Source organism: Echinops telfairi, unplaced genomic scaffold, assembly GCF_000313985.2.
Source record: "Echinops telfairi isolate 266 unplaced genomic scaffold, ASM31398v2 ScPeMD7_5592;HRSCAF=6446, whole genome shotgun sequence".
Lineage (NCBI taxonomy): Eukaryota > Metazoa > Chordata > Mammalia > Afrosoricida > Tenrecidae > Echinops > Echinops telfairi.
The window spans coordinates 29,024,292-29,042,115 of NW_022109491.1; the positions used below are offsets into that span (position 1 = coordinate 29,024,292).

General features: G+C 43.6%; 1 pseudogene; it reads right to left on the minus strand.

The window, feature by feature from the left end:
• Window positions 1-10,880: 10,880 nt before the first annotated feature.
• Window positions 10,881-11,031, minus strand: LOC115871413 (annotated as a pseudogene).
• Window positions 11,032-17,824: the final 6,793 nt, after the last annotated feature.

Consider the following 17,824-nt stretch of genomic DNA (forward strand, 5'->3'; position numbering starts at 1 on the left):
GGGGGGTGGATTCAGTGGGAGGATGCTTTCCTGTTCTGCTACCCCACTTCTTCCTTTTGGAATTAGAGATTTGTATGGGGTATTCGAGGACACTCCATAAGTCTGTTAAATCTTTCAGGAGTTTGAATTTCACTCACCCTCCTACCATGTAGTGTACCCAGTCTAAACCATTTCATTTTTGCTTCTGGGCTGTTTAATAGTAAACTTTAAACCACTGGGTCTCAAATCAATTATTGAACAAAATTGTCTTGATATTCTTATGCAACATTATCTGGCCTGAGTACAAATTGGACAATAACTCAAAACAGCCACAAGATGGGCTTTTGATTTAAAAACCCAACAAGATCCTAACAATTTCTGCTAATGTAACAGCAGGTATTTTGGAATTCCCTGTTTGCAAGCTTTCTCTCTTCTTCCTTCCCATTCCCTATGTCAAGATCGTCCCACTCCTCAATTACTGCTCCCAGACAATGAATCACCTTTCAGCCTTCAAATCCCACTCAGTCGCTGCAGTGATACCTGTGGTCACAGTTCCACCTCCACCTGCACCAGCCTTCTCTCCTCCCCCTTAAAAACCTCTTCCTATTTTATCTCCAACACTTCCAGCTCCTCCCAACCCTTCTCCAAGCTGGCATTGGATAATCTGATTATCAGCCACTACACTGTCTTCTCCCTCTTCTGGCTCACAATTCTCTGGTCAGTCACCTTCCTCACTGTCCCCTCCCACTTATCTTTCATCACCATCACTCCTACTACTGCCACCATCTTCTCTGCTATTGGACACCTCTCTTCTGCTGACTTTGTCTCCACCCTTTACTTGTTCACTTTCAGCGAATCACAGCTCAAAAGCTAGTATGATACCCTCTTCAGACGCTGCCCCACCCTCCGTTTCCACAAGGTTTCTGGAGCTGAAGGATTTGTTGAAGTACATATCCCTGGAGACACAGTGTGGGAATTGTACCCAATCTGACCCTACCACAGAGGTCCTAGCTAACAACATAAGGCAAAGAAAAGACATCAAAGGTATTTGTGTGAGAAAGGAAGAGGTGAAACTATCGTTATTTGCAGATGATATGATTTTAAATATGGAAAATCGCAAAAGCTCCACAAGGGTAGTACTAGAAGCAATATATGAATATGGCAGAGTGGCAGGATACAAGATCAGCAAACAGAAGTCTATAGGACTGTTATACACATCGGACAAAACTATGGAAGAGGGGATCAAAAAGATAGTACCCTTCATAATAGCCAAGCACAAATTGAAATATCTAGGGATATACCTGATTAAAAAAACAAAAATCTGTATGAGGAAAACTACAGAACACTATTACAAGAAACCAAGAGTGACCTCAACAAATGGAAGAATATCCCATGCTCATGGATCAGAAGACTCAATATAGTAAAAATGTCATTTCTGCCCAAGACACTATGTAGGTTTAATGTTATCCCGATAGAAATATCATCATCTTTCTTCAAAGAATTGGAAAAACTGATTACCAACTTCATATGGAGAGGGAAGAAGCCCAGAATTAGCAGAGAACTCCTCAAGAAGAAGGACAGAGTGGGAGGGCTTGCTTTACCTGACTTTAGCACATATTATACAGCCACAGTGGTCAAAACCACATGGTATTGGTATAATGACAGATACTCAGACCAATGGAAAAGAACTAAAAACCCAGAAATAAAATCATCAGCATAAAGACAACTGATCTTTGATAAGGTCCCAATAAATATCAAATGGGAAGCAGATGCCCTCTTCAGCAAGTGGTGCTGGAAAAACTGCTTATCTATCTGCGGAAAAATGAAGCAAAACCCTTAGTTCACTCCATGCACAAGAATAAACTCAAGATGGATCACAGACCTTGAGGTAAAATCCAAAACTATTAGGACAAACCTGAGAACTTTGGCGCAGGGAATACTAGACTATCGGAAATAGGAAAGGACATAAATACAGAGGTACAAAATGACAGGTGGGATATACTGAAGATAAACCACCTGTGTACATCAAAAGAATTCACCAAGAGAGTAATAAGAGAGCTCATGGACTGGGAAAACATCTTTATCAATGACACATCAGACAAAGGCCTTATTACTAAAATCTACAGTATTCTGCTAACTTACAAAAAGAAAAAATCTAATTACCCACTGAGGAGGTGGGCAAAGGACCTGAACAGAAGTTTCATAAGGGCAGAAATCCGAATGGCCAATAAACATATGAGAAAATGTTTCCGATCATTAGCCATAAGAGAAATACAAATTGAAACAGTTGTGAGATACCACCTAAGTGTTGGAGGGGCTCGGTGAGAAAGGAACTCTTGTCCATTGCTGGTGGACCTGTAGGTATGTACAGCTGCTATGGAAATCGATTTGGCGATACCTAAAACAGATGAAATCAAGCTACCAAACAACCCAGCAATCCTCCTACTGGGCATATACCCAGAAGAGGCAAGAAACCAAGCCACACATCTGTGCTCCCATGTTCACTGTGGCACAGTTCACAATTGCAAGGGGTTGGAAACAATCCAAATTTCTATCAATGGACAAATGGATTAAAAAACTGTGGTACATACATACAATGGAGCACTAACCATGAAGCACATCATCACATGGGAAGAATGGAGGAAATTATTCTAAGTGAAGTAAGCCAAGCACAAAAGGAAAAGTACTACATGAGTCCCTTGAGGTAAGCTTAAAAATGCAAAAGGGGCATAGGGAAAAAGCTACTGTATACATACATTCCAGAGTGAGGTCCAGGTACTATGACAGAGGCCAGACCCAACTCAGGGATACATACAGCAGCCAACTGAAAAGGAGGGGAGAAAGAAGGAAAGAAAGAGAGAGAGAGAAAGAGAGAGAGAGAGAGAGAGAGAAGACGTGTCGTGGGGGAAGAGGGCACAAACCCACCCAAGGGGAGGGTGCTGTTTATATCTCCACAGGAGAGGGAAAGAGGGACCAGGCTACAACTCGGTGTGCACCAAGATGGAAATGCAACATACCGCATGAAGCAGGGAACTATTAGAGATTGAGGGGCGGCCCCAATCCCAACTACATGGAGACCACTCCTCCCCCCAGAAGAATTCACTTCAGAGCACCGCGCTGAAGTTGCAGCTCAGGGAGAGGGACATGTCTGATCAGAGCACATGGGAGCTAATGAAGGGGAAGGAGAGAGAGTGGAGCACATCCTGGCCCACCAAGCCCTGAGGACCATATTCCGCTCAGAGCAGCCAATGCATAGAGAGGACCATAGGGATGCCCGGCCTATGAGGCACGATGTCCCTCACTGACCCATAGCACTACCGGGGACAATACTGGAGACACAGTGCGGAAAGTGTACCTGATCTGACCCCACCACACTGAGGCCAAACGCTAAGGGTGTGCAACAGAACAGCAAGGGGAGCAGAGCAACGAAGTTCCCGGAAATACCAAAAATAGACTTTGGGGCCAGGGAAGAGGCGTCGGGCGTTCTATGTTATAGAGGGTCTCCACAAGGGAGTCTTGGTGAGGTGATCTGTCATGTGTACTAAGGTCCCCGTTGCTAGGGATGCCTCCCCATAGCAGTGTCCTGGACCACTGCCCCTGAGGAAGCCCTGTAGGACCACGACCTGTGGCGGGAAGCCTCACCATAACCCGCCACCCCCTCTGGCTGCTTCTCCTGCCTGGACCCCGCGTACCTGAGCCAGGGCGAGCCTTGGTGGGAGTTGCCAGGGGGCCAGAAGCGAGGCGACCCCAGGTGGTGTGGGGTCCACATCCACGGTGGCTGTTGACGGAGGGGACCCGTCCACTGGGAGGCGCTCTAAGGCCGGCGTCTCAGGAGAGATGGGAGGGCGGGGTGGGCGTGGCCAGGGGCGTGGCCGAGAGCTGAACCTGACCTGCACCTGGAACGCCGCGGGTGGAGCCGCGGGTCCAGCTGGGTTCTGGGCTGTGGCTCAACTGTGCCCTCTCTGCGCTGCGGGGACTCCGGGCCAGGAAAGGGAGCGCAGGTCCTGGAAGTGATGGTTGCCCCACAGCCTTCCTGCCGCGCCAGCAGGGTCCTCACTCTGCTGGGGGACGCTCTGTGAGAATGACAGCCAGGGACGCGGCCCCGCCCTCGGGCGTGGTCTTGTTCAAGCCCCGCCCCATTCAGCAGCCTGGAGGCCTCCAGCCCCGCCTTAGGAATCTTCCAGGAAAGGACCTCCTCGCGGTCTCCCACTGGCTGCTAAGCAATGGAGCATCCTGTCTTCAAAAATCCAGTCCATTTTGGCGATACTCTGCTTAGCAGTGTGCACCCAGGGCTGCACAGGTCATGGACATTACGGGCCACAGGGTCCCAAGGACCCAAGTTGTTTATTGCCTGGACCCATTTGCGAGGGCGGGGTCTTGGACAGGAGATGTAATTCCACTAGCCTCAGTCGTTTCCTCTGCAGATAGGGTTGCGGGGCTTGTTTGATGGTTTTGCCCTGAGTTCTGTCTTTTTCCGGATATCATAACTGTCCTGTAATCATTTGGTGCCCCTGTCGCACAAATTATTTACAACTGTTTTTTCACTAGTATTAGAAAGAGGGACTAAAATGACTTAAATGGCAACACTTGCTGAAAACCCTTCTTCCATCAATAAAGATTGGGACAGCCGAAAGCTGTCTCCTGCAGGCTTCTCTGAGGAAATACCCAAAGAGGGGTTAGGAACTAAGAAATGCTTCTTTTAAATATTTAGGAAAGGAAACGACTGGTTCCAGGTTAAATCCCAATCTCCGTAGATCAGCGCCCTCTCTGATATGAGCCAGAACAGGGACCGCCTCCCTCTGATGGCGCTGCTTCTGAAACCAGACAGCCAACAACGGCTTCACTCTGGTAACTGTGCTTCCCACACTTAGTAAATCAACCACAGAGCTAAGCTTCTGCAAGTCAGCTATCCTTCAGACACATGACTCCGGTGACCATGGTATCTGAGCCAAAGGTCTGCCCATGGTAGAACACAACATTTCTGAATGATCACCCACCCCTGAAGCATCTCAGAACCCCATATGGGATCCGCTCTGTCTGTCTTCAGGGACTGTGCTTTACAAGAAGAGTTCTCCCTGGCAGGCAGCTCAGAAACTCACCTTTTGGTTTTCATTTTGGTCTCTGAGCAGTAACTGTCCAATGTACTACAAGTTTGCAACCTTTTAAATGATTGAGCTCCTGATTAATATTGTGTGCTTATATTTGTAGATGGACCCAAAGAGCACCCATGGGATTATCAAATTCAATCTTTCACTTCTAGGATCGCTATTTCCAAAGACATAATCCAGTGGCTGTGCAGCCATCCCGACCACCAAGTTTGGAGCGTTTTTATCCCTCCAACACGACACTCAACGTCCATTGGCCATCATGGCTCCCATCACTGTAGTCTGAGACTACCACTCATCTTTCTTTTTGGATTTGCCTCTTCTAGACATTGACCTGAAACGAAATAGGGCTGTGGTCTTGGGTGACTGGCATCCCTTTTGAAGCATGTGTCAGCATTTAATTTCTTTTAGTTGCCAATACTATTCTATTAGGTAGCTGTTCCATATATTATTTGTTCATTTGTGAATTCATAAGAGTTGGTACTATGTGTTACTGTTATGACTAATGCTGCAATGAGCATTCTCATACACATTTTTGTGTGGACATATGTGTTTGGTTGTTGTTATATATATGAAGGCATGGTGTTTCTGAGTCATATGTCTTTGTTTAACCTTGGAGGAGCTGCCAGCCTCTTTTCCAAAACAGCTACCCCGTTGTCCTTCCCTACCCTCATTGTATGATGGCTCCAGTCCTTCCCATCCTCATCAAACTGCACACTTGTCCACGTGATTGCAGCCAGCCCGGTGAGTGGGAAGTGGTAACTCACAGTTTAGGTTTGCATTTTCCTGATGGCTAATGATGTTGGGCATCATTTCAAGCTGCTTATTGCCCATTTAGTTCCATGCATTGTCTTTTTAAATTTACTTGTAGGCCTTTCTATATTCTAGATACAAGCTCTCGATCAGGTATATAGTTTGCAAACATTTCCCCTCATTCTTTGTGTTTTCATTTCTTCAGTGTCCTTTGAAGCACAAAATGTTCAAATAAATTTTTGTTTGTAATGGTGATTTATTGGTCGTTTTGTGATCAGTACACAGACTTTATAATCAATTTGTACACAATTTTTAAAATTAATCATCTTATGAGATTATCAAATTATTGGGCTCTTAAATATATCATAAGATTCCTTAGTTCAATCACATCAAGAAGTAATGTATAATTGCTACCACAATCAATTTTAAACCTTTATCTTTCTTCTTGAACTCCTTGGTATCAGGTCCCCTTTATCTTTTCTCTACACACCTACCCCCTTGGAACCTTTGTTATTTTTTTTTCTATAAAGCTTTTTTTTTTTTAGTGTGTGCTATATCTTACAAAATTCAGTATATCAAAAAAAATTCAGTATATCCATTCACATACAATTCTGTTGTTTAAACCCATCGAGTGGGATTGTATAGTCATCAGTGCTATCCATTCCCTATCTTCCCCACCCCTCTTCCCCATACTTTCAAGGAACCATTACTCCTGTTACTGTTTCTGAAGAGTTATTGCTCTTGGCTTTCATGTACCAAATAATCTTAAAGACAAAGCTGTACTGTGCAAATGTAACATGATCAATGGGATAAAATGGATAAAAACAATAATGGTCAGGGGAGGAAATATTAAAGAACTAGAGGATAGTTTTGTGGTTCATCAGTGCTTTCCGCACCCTAGCGTTGTCATCTCTTCCCTGTGGCCTTTCTGAAAGGGAATGTCCAATTATCTTACAGGTTGGTTTTGGGTCTTGAGATAGTTTATTGTGCCAGCCTGGCAGATAAACACAAGTGGGATTAACTGAAGGGCGGAGAGATAAATGGCTCAGTGACCCTCACCTTTCTTGTCTCTCGCTCTTTGATCATCGGACCAGTGTGCAGCTGCCATGCTTGTTCTGTGCCTCAATTTACAGGCTACACTACCTGTGGGATGCCTAGCCTGTGAACTGTGTCACTGTAAGTTGCGGTCCCTTTAAGACATCTCTGGAGCTGGGGACTGGTGGTTGGTGACCTGGCTGACAGTTGGTGACCTGCCTTGTGATTGGCTGCTGTGCTGAGATAGCCTAGCTCTCTCTACATATAGAGGAAGACCTGGCAGCAGGCTAGACTTGAAGGACTGCTAGTGTCTCACACCTCTCTCTCATGGGAGTGAGTTGCACTGAGCTATTTGTACTGCTTTATAATTTAACTGTTCATTTCTTGTATTATATATTTATCTGTATATAATTTAACAGTTCATTTCTTGTGTTATATATCTAATTATCTTTATAAATAAATATATTATCAGCAATTTGGTTTTATCTCTCTACAGAACCCTGTCTAACACAGGTCTCCACTACAGCCATGTCCTTTCACATCGAATTGACTTGTTTACTTGGTTTTGAACTTCTGACACTTCTTCCCGTTGACAACTCATGATCACACAACCTTGAGTGCTTCCATGTGGGCTTTGTTGCTTTCCTGCTAGACAGCCACTTGTTTAATTAGAAGCCTTTAAGATCCCAGGAACTATATCTTTTAATTACTGAGCACCCTTAGCTTTTTTTTACCACATTTGGTTATGTACCAATTTTTTTCTTCAGCAATTGTGTCAGGAAAGTGAGTATCATACAATGCCATATTATTAGAACAAATCGTTCTTGTACTGAGGTAAGATTTAAGTAGGGGCCCAAAGTCCATCTGTTTCCTTGTTGCTTTTGCTCATATATACATATGTAAACAAATATACATAAATATATTTGCATATATACAAACATGATTTTTTTCCCTTTCTTCTCCTATTTTTTTCCTCCTGCCCACTGTCATGTTTACCCATCATTCACCTCTCATTAATTCCTCTGATACAATTCGATTGATCAAACACGCCAGAAAAGCTACATGCTCCTCTTCATCAATTTTAGAATACTTACTCTTCCCTGTACCTGTCATCGTTGGCTCCCTGCTCATCTCCCCCATTCCCTCCCTGCTCCCGCCCCCCTGGAACTGTCAGATCAGACGTTGACTCTGTAAGATTGCCTATCCTGCCTATCTTGTATAGATAGACACCCAAAGGAATAAATATGTAGATAAATAAATCAACATACAGATAGTCACAAGACTAATCTGGAATCTGTACAGAGCAGATGAATTATCTCTCTGTTAAATGGAGGGAAGGACATACTGTAAACCACCAGTGTAGTCCCCGTTTCTTTCAGGATTACGTATCTTGAAGTCCCTCTTATCTAACAACACATATGAGGGGTAATAAAAAGAAATAGAAAAAGAAAAACCCTGTGCTGGGCAGAGCTTTTGTAGTATGCATTTTTCCTGCTCAGCAAGTATGGAGCAGTTCACTTGCGTTAGTGCAGCCATTGTCCTCGCCTGGGAAGATTCTCTCTGGTCAGTGTATTTTTTCAGAGAAGCAGTTTCACTCGAAACCTCTTTTTTCCCGATGGCCGATTTAAGAGCACTGAGTGTGACTCTGAAATTCTGTTTCCAGCCTGGAAGAAACGCCGCAGAAACTTGTGATGTAGAACACAGTTTACAAGTACAGCCCTGTGGGAAAAACTGAAGTGTACGAGTGTTTTTTTCATTTTAAAAAAGATGGTATGTCTATTGATGACAAACCTCGTTCTCGACATCCGTCAACTTCCTGAATGGATGGAAATGTTGAAAAATTCACGCACTTTTGCTCAAAGACAACAAAGGACCATTGAAGAGATGCAGAAGTGATCTGGATTATCTTGGACCTTGGTTCATCGAATTTTAACAGAAGATTTGAAAATGAGATGGGTCGCTGAGAAATTTGTGCCCGGAGTTCTGACTGACTAGGAAAAAGAGAATAAAGTAAAAACATGCCGGTCTTTGAAAGAACAGCTGCAAAGCGGCCCAGACTTTTTACCCAAGGTCATTACTGGTGACAAGACATGGTGCTATTCTTATGACCCTGAAAGCAAATATCAGTCAAGCCAGTGGAAGGTGCCATCATTACCTCACCCCCAAGCAGCTTGTCAAGTGAAATCAAAGATCAAGATGGTGTGCATTCGGTTTTGTTTTGTGTTGTTTTTGATGTGAGGGGGATAGTGGATTTGGAGTTCCTTCCTCCAGGTCAGACGGTTCATTGAACTTTCTATTTAGATGTTCTGAAAAGATTGTGTAACAGTGTGCGACATAAAAGGCCTGATTTGTGGCAGACTGGGGACTAGTTTTGCCAACATGACAATGCACCTGCTCACACAGCCATCTCAGTGTTGGGCTAAAAACAGGATGCCTCTCTTTCCCCATGCGTCTTACTCACCTGACCACTCCATGTAATTTCTTTTTGCTCCCAAGAATGAAGAGGGACACGAAAGGACTGTGATTTAATGACACATAAGAGGTAAAGGAAAAAATGAGGGAGGTGTTATGAGCCATCCAAACAGATGCGTCTAAAAAATATTTCCAAGAATGGAATAACAGATTTGACAAATGGAGAGAGTACTTTGAAGGTGATAAGTTTGTTTGGTTAAAAAACAAACAAACACATAGCTTTAAAAAAATCTGGTTTTATTTGGGGATCCCCTTATACACCTTTTTAGTCATCAGCCTTTGTGTTCAAACGGCGCACATCCTAAAAGTCCCCATTGCTATTCCTGCAGTCAAGGATGGAGCCATCTAGCACCCGCACCTTTCCCCCACCCCATTAGGCCTTTGGACTTTCAGTGTGGTCCCCTTGTGAGGAACCCTCAAGCAGTTCAGCTGGGCTGCCAAGTGCTGCCCCCGAGTCAGAAGTCTAGAATCAGGATTCCCCAGGGACTCCGTGGCTTCACTCCCATCACCGGCCTGTGGCACTGCCCTCTTGGTTTGCCCCCAAGTGGGCGGGACAGACTAGAGACTCCCAGTGTCCAGTGTTGTCCTCTGCAGCACTGTCATGTTGGGAGAGGACCAGACATCAAGGTTCGAGCCGTGGCCAGCCCTGCAGTCATCTCTGGGAATGAGCTGCGCCGAGCAGGAACATTGTCCTCAAGGATTGGCACACCTGAATGAGGCCTACTTTTGCTCTCCCTTTCCTGTGGAGATATAAACAATACCCTCTCCTTGGGTGGGTTAGCGCCCTGACCCCCCATTGCTGTCATTTTTCTTTTCCCACCCCATGGGAAAAGTCCTTAAAGACGTGGGGGGGGGGGGGAGAAGCCCTTTAGCACAGGTGCTATTTGCTCTCTGCATCTGTTTTTCATGATGTATGAATCACTGGGTTTAGTCTGGCTCATGTTGTACTATCTTGTCCTCAGCTAGGGAATTGTGTTTATTTCCCCTTTTGCCCATTCTGTTGTTTGAACTTACCTCAGTGGACTCATGTTGTACTTGACCTTTTGTGCTTGACTAACTTCACTCAGCATAATATCCTCCAACCCTTTCCATGGGATGAGGTGTTTCATTGCTTTTTAAATTTTTTTAGGGATGCTTAGTATTCCATTTGTACACAATTCTTAAAAAAAATCATTTTATTGGGGCTTCTTACAGCTCTTATCACAATCCATACATATGTCCATCGTGTCAAGCACATTTGTACATGTTGCCATCCATCATCATTTAAAAAATATTTTCTTTCTATCTGAGCCCTTCGTATCAGCTCCTCATTTCCCCCTCACTCCCTCATGAACCCTTGATAATTTATCTTTTTTTTTTTCATGTTTCACACCGAAGACTGTTACCCTCCACCCACTTTTCTGTTGTCCATCCCCCTGGGAAGGGGTTGTATGTAGATCATTGTGATTGCTTCCCACTTTCTCCCCCCACCTTCCTCTTACCCTCCTGGTATTATGGTTACTCTCATTATTGACACAATTCTTTTTTTTTTTCCTACAGGGGATAGCACAAACTCAGTCCCCCACTACCACAAATTAAACAGTCGAGTTTCCCACATTTGGGGAAATCGCAGGGGTCAGCACACCCGGAGCCTCGCCCTGGGAAAACCACCTTCGTGATCATGGTATCTCCCCTGTCAGGTAAGTATTTGACACAATTCTTAATGCACCCACTGAAATCCTAAAATGGTATATAGAAACAGCTCTTTTCTAAATTCCAGTGAGATTCCAGCTTTAAATTTGGAGGCAAATTTTCCTTAAGAGAATATCAATTACCATTATCTTCAAATGTTGTTAAGTTGTTACATCACAAGTCCTTCTAATTCACAATTTAATGTCACACATACAACATACTAAAATTTTCAACCTTTCATAGAACATAACAAAGCTACCAGGAAAACTGGATTACCATGTGTGGTAGTTGCATGACCTGTTGTCAATTTGAGACTTAAGAGTGAAGGGGTGGAGTTTAGCCTGTCAATCAGGTTGCAGCTTGATGACCTCATTTGGAGGTGATAAGGAGATAAATAGCTTGCTGAAGGCAGGACACAGGCTTATTCCCTGTGAGCCATTCCTGCTGACAAGACCCATGGAATTACACTAGAACCCTGGAGCAAAAGGAGCCACATGGAGACCCGTGCCAGCACTGAGATCCTTACAATGCCACTGGATCCACAAGACTTTTTACCCACTGGCCAGTGATCTTCTTGCATTTGACATCATTGCATGGCTGCATGAGTCTAAAGAGGAACTTATGGACTAGTATCAACATATGGTGCAATTCTGGACTTATGAACTTGATCTGGATTGGCTGGGATGTTTTCTCAATATACAATTGCTCTTTTATATAAAACTCTCTTATACACATGAGTGTCTATGAATTTGTTTCTCTAGTCCACCCAGACTAACACACCACAATGAAAGGTGTTACAGAATGCACACAATTCTGAAAAGAAAGCCACGAGGAAGGAATGGTTTCGAAACAAACTTTTACTAAAACAACAACCTGGAAACCGAATTAAAATGTCCAGATCATACAAATCCAGGATGGTGACTCCGCATTACCATTAAGTATGTTTTGTATTGTTGTGATTGTTGTTAGGTGCCTTGCAGTCAGTTCCAACCCACAGTAACCCTATGCACAACAGAAGGAAACACTGCCTGGTCCTGCACCACCCTCACAATTGTTCCTATGCCCGAGCCCATTGTTGCAGCCACTGCGTCAGTCTATTTCATGGAGACCCTTCCTCTTTTGTCACTGCTCCTCTACTTTACCAAGCATGATGTCCTTCTCCAGGGCCTGGACTTTCCTGATATTACATTCAAAGTATGTAAGATGAAGTCTTGCCATCCTTGACTCTAAGGAGCCCTTCGGGCTTATGTCTTCCAAGACGGAATTGTTTGTACAGTTGGCAGTTCATGGTACTTTCAATATCCTTCTCCAGTGCCACAGTTCAAACACACTGATTCTTCTTTGGTCTTCCTTAGTCAATGTCCTATTTGCACATGCCTATGAAGTGATGGAGAATACCGTGGCTGGAGTCAGATGCACTTTAGTTCTCTTAAGTAATATTTATAGCATTTATAGCAGTTACCTGATGCAATGTGTCTTTTGATTTCTTCACTGCTGCTTCCATGAGCATTGATTGTGGACTCAAGCAACACAGAATCCTTGACAATTTCAATCCTTTCTCCATTTATCACCATGTTACCTATTGGCCAGTTGTGAGGATTTTTGTCTCTTTACATTGAGTTGTACTCCATCCATACTGAAGCCGGCAATCCTTTATCTTCAGTAGCAAGTGCTTCAAGTTCTCCTCACTTTCAGCAAATAAGGTGGTGTCATCTGCACATTGCAGGTTGTTAACAAGCCTTCCTCCAATCCTGGGGTCACATTCTTCTTCATATAATGCAGCTTCTCTGATGATTTGCTCAGCATTCGGATTCAACAAGTATGGTGAGAGGGCACAACCTTGAGGCACAGCTTTTCTGAAGTTAAAGAAGACAGTATTCCCTTCTTTTGTTTACACACCTGCCTCTTGATCCGTGTACAAGTTCCACATGATAACAATAAAGTTCTGAAATTTAATAGGCACAAATAAGCCTTTCTTCCAGTCAGTAGGCCAAGTAGCTGTCTTCCAATTTTCCAGGCATAGATGAATGAGTGCTTCCAGTGCTTCATTAGCCAATTGAAACATTTCAATGGCTATTCCATCAATTTTTGGAGCCTTCTTTTGTGCTAATTCTTTCAGTACAGCTTGGACTTCTTCCTTCAGTACCACTGGTTCTTGCTCATATGCTACCTACTGTGATTGTGTATTCTTTCCATGTTCTGATGCTTTCTCAATCATTCAATATTTTGCTCATAGAATCCTTCAGCATTGCGATTCGGGACTTGACATTTTCTTGCGTTCTTTCAGTTTAAGATAAGCTAAGTGTATTGTTCCTTTTGTTTTTCTAAGTATACACTTTGCACATTACAGTATAATATTTTCCTTTGTCTTCTTGAGCTGCCCTTTGACGTTTTTTTTTGAAAATTTCTATTCACCTCTTGACGTCATCCTTTCTTCCATTTGCTTCAGCTACTCTGATTAAGAGCAAATTCAGAGTCTGACATCCATTTTGATCTTTTCCTTCTTTCTTGTCCTTTAAGTGGCCTTTTCCTTTCCTCACGATGTTCTTGATGTCTTGCCCCAGTGCATCAGGCCTTCTCTCAGCAAATCTATTCTTGAGATGTTCTTGAAATTCAGTTGGGACAGACGGAAGGTAATGTTTTGGTGCTGATTGACTTGGTTCGATTTTCTCCAGCTCTGATATGAACTTATGCCTAGGAGCAATTGATGGTCCCTTCTGTAGTCAGTCCTTGGTCTGGTTTGGCTGCTTCTATTGAGCGTCTCCAGTGACTCTTCCCACAGATGTAGTCAACTTGATCTCTATGATTTTCACCTGGAGAAGTCCATCTATCTGGTTGTCTTTTGTGTGGTTGCTATAATGTATTTTCTATGAACGAGTCGTTGGTTTTGCACAATTCAGTCATGTGATCTCCAGCTTATTTTCTATCACCAAGTCTATATTATCCAATAACTACTCCTTCCTCTTTGGTTCCATCTTTTGAATTCCAAACACCAGTGCATTTTGATCGCATCTTTTATCAATTTCCAACTAAAGTCATTGAAAGAATTCTTCCATGTTTTCATCACTAGCTTTGTGATTGATGCATAAATTTGAATAATAGTTGTATTGATTGGGTTTCCCTGAAGGTGAGTAGACACAATTCTATCACACAAAGCATTATACTTCATGTTTCATTTTGCAATGTCCTTTTTGTCAATGAATTTCATGCTATCCCCCTTGACTGTGTTATTCCTAGAATAGTAAATCATCATTTTCTAAATAAAAATGGTCAATATCAGGCCATTTCCTCTCGCTAATGCCTAGGATATGGAACTTTTTGCATTCTACTTCATTTTGAAGACTCCCATTTTTCTTTGATTTCATACTTCACACATTCCGTGTTCTGACCATTAGCAGATTTTTGTAGCTATTTCATCTTACTCTGAAGTCTTCCCCCATGTGGGGGACCAGCCTCCCACAACCAACTGAGTCCAAGGGGTGGTTGTATAATTGAGGGGTACATTAAAGAGATAGCAGACAAGATAAAGCATGCAAGCGCTCACCTCTGCAGTCAGGACTTCAGGAGCTGGGTCCGAATAGAGAGAGCAAGCTTATTGTATTCAAGAGTTTCTATAATCTTGGCCAACCAGGCGATGGTAAGCACATACATAACAGGAAGGTGGTGTACAAGAAGCATACATGTAACAAGAGAGGGACAAGCTAGTGGTGGTATACATGTGACAGGAATGTGCATATGTAACAAGATGGGCAGGCTCTGAGCTGGCTTGACCTTAGGTGACTTTGAGCTATTCTGCAGGAGAACAATCTCTGATCCTTATCAGAAAGGAGTGAGCCCTACTTAGGGTGGGGCAGACAATAGGGTCTCATTGGCAGACAACCTTCAAGCAGATAGCCTTTACGCAGTTGACCTTCAGGCATATAGTAAGAGACCAGGTGTTTGCAAACAGCACCTTCAATTTGGCATTATTCTTGGGGGACATTGAAGGGAATGACTTTTACTTAGGAGAATGTGAATGGGAGTCATTTCTAACCCACAAACTTGAAGGTTTCCTCCACAGGAGCCTTGGCCTCCCAGACTCCTTATGAATGTTGAGAGTTTGCCTGCATACACACTCTTCTCCGTTCTGTTACACACACACACACACACACACACACACACACACACACACACACCATCATCATCAAATGAAGATCCCGAAGATTCCACTCTCACAGGTTTTACCTGACTCAAGTCACCATGGTCGACTGAACTCCGAGAAAGCAGCCACTCCTCAGTCATATTTCAAGTGTCCTCAGACACAAGGGGCCCATCCTCCGCCACTATCTCCACTCTACCACTGTTTCTAAGAAAGATTGGTAGGATGTGAAAGCATGTTCAATATAAGAAATCTTGGGAAAACACTACTCATCAGGACTCAAGGAACTAAAATTGCATCTGACGGCTTCACAGGAGGCATTTTTGAATTGAGCTTTGTTGATCTGCAGAATGATGAAGTTACATTCAAGCTGATTGCTGAGGACATTCAGGGCAAAACTGCCCTGCCAACTTCCGTGGCATGGGGGTTACGAGGGACAATATGTGCTCTGTGGTAAAACAGGGGCAGACCATGATCGGAGCCCATGTTGACGTTAAGATGACCAGTGGTTATGTGCATCTTCGGTTCTGTATTGGATTTACTGAAGAAAGTGCAACGATCAGATTCGAAGACCTTTTATACTCAGCACCAACAGATCTGTACAACCCATGGCCCAAAGGTGCAAATGATTTAAAAGAAGTGATCAAAAAATAATTACAGTCAGCATTGAGAAAGACATAGAAAAGGCCTGCCAATATGTCTATCCTCACCATGACGTGTTCCTCTGAAAATGAAAACCCTGAAGAAGGTGTGCTAGTCTGGGTAGACTAGAGAAACAAAATTCATAGACACTCATATGTATATAAGAAAGAGCTTTATATAAAGAGTAATTGTGTATTGAGAAACATCTCAGCCCAGATCAAGTCCATAAGTCCAATATTAGCCCATATGTCCAATACTAGTCCATAAATTCCTCTTTAGATTCACGCAGTCATGCAATAATGCCAAATGCAGGAAGATCGCAGGCCAGTGGGTGGAAAGTCTTGTAGATCTAGTGGCTTCTCCAGCTCCATGGCTCTGGCTTCATCGGTGTGTCTCCATGTGGTTTTTCAACAGGAATGTCTGGCAGGGAGACCAAGCAGAGAGTGTGTGTCCCACCTCCAGCAAGCTATTTCTCTCCCTAGTCCCTCCAAATGAGGTCATCCAGCTGTGACCTGATTAGCAGGCTAAACTCCACCCCTTCACTCTTCAGTTTCAAGTTGACAACAGATTATATAAATACAACAGAAGCCCCTGTTTGAATTGGGAAAATCACGGAGCTTGAAGGTGAAGGTGGTAGGGCAGAGAAAACTATTGGTGATAAGGCAGGTGCTAAAATGGGATGAGCTGATGCCAATGAGATACCAATTCATGAATCTGTTTAAAATCTAGATTTTAATGGTGACAAATAAAATATTTATTTTGTGAAAAAATTATTCTAGAGTTACTAAAAAACTTGCTTTTACCAAACAGTTGATAAAAAAATATTCCTACCCAGAAGAGGCAAGAAACAAACCATGGCCAGACATCTGTGCTCCAATGTTCATTGTGGCACAGTTCACAATCGCAAGGAGTTGGAAACAACTCAAATTTCCATCAACAGATGAATGGATTAAAAAACGGTGGTACATGCATACAATGGAGTACTATGCATCATTAAAAAGCAGTGATGAACGCAGGAAGCATATCACCTCATGGGAAGAACTGGAGGAAATTATGCTAAGTGAAGTAAGCCAAGCACAAAAAGACAAGTATAACATGAGTCCGGTGAGGTAAGTTTATATAAAAAGAAAGAAAGAAAGAACAGGAAAATAAATGCAAAAGGGGCACAGGGAAAAAGCTACTGTATACAAACACTCCAGGGGTGAGGTCTAGGTAGTACGGCAGGAGCCAGACCAAATCCAGGGGTACATATGGTAGCCAACTAAAAAGTGGGGGGAGAGGGAGGAAAGGGGAAAAAAAACAAAAGAAGATGTGTGGTGGGGGAACAGGGCACTGACCACCCAAGGGGAGGGTATTGTTTATGTCTCCGCAGGGACCAGACTTAAAGCCAGTGCCAACCAGAGCACAGCATGCCAGAAAGGAGTGGGGAACTAGTGGAGGGGCCTGAGGGCTCCGCCCCCACACCAGCTATGTGGACAACTGCCCCTCCCCCCAGAAGAATTTACTTGAGAGGACTGCACTGAAGCTGCAGCTAGGGGACAGGGGCATGTCTGATCAGAGCACACGGGAGCAAATGAAGGGGGAGGAAGAGAGAGTGGAGCACATCCTGGCCCACCATAGATTCCACTATGAGACATGCCGTCCCTTGCTGGCCCAGGGCCCTAAGGGGGTCAACACTGGAGACTCAGTGTTGGGATTGGCCTGGACTGACCCCACAACACCGAGGCAAACCACTAAAGGCGTGCAGCAGAGCAACCTTGGGAGCAGAGCAGGGAGCTCCCGAGGGAGTACAAAGGACAGACTCTGGGGCCAGATCATGGCACCCCATCGGACCTGACTGAAGGACACGCCTAGAGATAAAAAATCAGACCTTGATCTATTTACAGGTTTTTCTTTCTTTAAAATTTTTTTCCTTTTAATTAATTTATTCTTTTATTGGGCCTCCACTCAAGTACTTACTCAATGTAAGAACATGTTGTTCTATTAAATTGTCATTCCATGATGCACACCTTCCTGCCACGATCACTGA